We start from the raw sequence: 1,960 nt of genomic DNA, 5'->3' as shown, positions 1-1,960 counted from the left end.
CCCCAGATGTCAAAGGGCAGAGACAAGCCATTCCCATGGAGTCCTGTCTGAATTCCTGACCCACAGGAACCAGGAGACACAACAGCTGTCATTGTTTTAAGCCACTAAGTTTGGAGGCTACAGGGCAACAGCTAGACCTATAATATGCAAAGTGACAAGCCCGCCAACGGGAAAAGACGCGCAGTGATTCCAGAGCCCAGAGGTGAGAGGACCTCCCACTGGACAGGACAGGAGACGTTCTTAAGGCTCATTCGAGCTGGGGTTTGAAGGCTGGGTAGGGCTGTGATTGTTTGGAGGAAAGGTATAGGAAAGCACCCCACGGAGAAAGGCACAGAGGATTGGAAGTACTTGGGGTGGTGGCGGGAAACCCACGTTATGACAATGGGGTTCCAGCCTTATCATCTCAAGTGACAGAGTCAGCCTAGGATTCCAGCAGAGAGTGACATGGTCAGGCCAGAAGGCAAGTGCTTTTTTATTTTTATTATTATTATTTTTTGAGACAGGGTCTCACTCTGTCACCCAGGCTGGAATGCAGTGGCATTATCATGGCTCACTACAACCTCTGCCTCTCGGGCTCAAGCGATTCTCCTGCCTCAGCCTCCGAGCAGCTGGGACTATAGGTGCACATGACCGTGCTGGTCAATTTTTGTATTTTCAGTAGAGACAGGGTTTCACTGTGTTGCCCAGGCTGGTCTCGAACTCCTGAGCCTGGGTGATCCACCCGCTTCGGCCTCCCAAAGTGCTGGGTTTACAGGTGTGAGCCACCGCGCCCAGCCCTGCACCTTGTTTTCAAGGAAGATATCATCTGCCCCGTCGGAGGGAGAGGAGGAGAGAGAGTGGACTGGGAATGGTCTTACTCCCTTGCCTGTGGCCCCCGTTGTGGGGGAAAGAAAAACAGATCAGACTGTTACTGTGTCTATGTAGAAAAAAGAAGACATAAGAAACTCCATTTTGTTCTGTACTAAGAAAAATTCTTCTGCCTTGAGATGCTGTTAATCCGTAACCCTAGCCCCAACCCTGTGCTCACAGAGACATGTGCTGTGTTGACTCAAGGTTTAAAGGATTTAGGGCTGCGCAGGACGTGCTTTGTTAAAAATGTGTTTGCAGGCAGTATGCTTGGTAAAAGTCATCGCCATTCTCCAGTCTTGAGTACCCAGGGACACAATGCACTGTGGAAGGCCGCCGGGACCTCTGCCCAAGAAAACCTGGGTATTGTCCAAGGTTTCTTCCCACTGAGACAGCCTGAGATATGGCCTCGTGGGAAGGGAAAGACCTGACCATCCCCCAGCCTGACACCGGTAAAGGGTCTGTGCTGAGGAGGATTAGTGAACGAGGAAGGCCTCTTTGTAATTGAGATAAGAGGAAGGCATCTGTCTCCTGCTCATCCCTGGGAATGGAATGTCTCGGTGTAAAACCCGATCGTACATTCTATTTACTGAGATAGGAGAAAACCACCTTACGGCTGGAGGTGAGACACGCTGGCGGCAATACTGCTCTTTACTGCACTGAGATGTTGGTGTGAAGTCAAACATGAATCTGGCCGACGTGCACGTCGAGGCACAGCACCTTTCCTTAAATTTATTTATGATACAGAGCCCTTTGTTCACATGTTTTCCTGCTGACCCTCTCCCCACCATTACCCCATAGTCCTGCCACATCTCCCTCACCAAGATAGTAGAGATAGTAATCAGTAAATACTAGAGAACTCAGAGACCAGTGCCGGCACGGGTCCTCCGTATGCTGAGCGCCGGTCCCCTGGGCCCACTGTTCTTTCTCTATACTTTGTCTCTGTGTCTTATTTCTTTTATCAGGCTGTCATCCCACCTGACAAGAAATACCCCGCAGGTGTGCAGGGGCTGGCCCCCTTAACCCTGTGATTGACAGGACAGAGCTAGGCACGCGGGCTGGGATTCACGGTGCAACCTGCAACCACAGGGCGGAGAAAGGAAGCCACATCGCC

The sequence above is a fragment of the Chlorocebus sabaeus genome, chromosome 20, assembly GCF_047675955.1.
Source record: "Chlorocebus sabaeus isolate Y175 chromosome 20, mChlSab1.0.hap1, whole genome shotgun sequence".
NCBI lineage: Eukaryota > Metazoa > Chordata > Mammalia > Primates > Cercopithecidae > Chlorocebus > Chlorocebus sabaeus.
Note: the sequence above shows the minus strand (reverse complement) of the source record.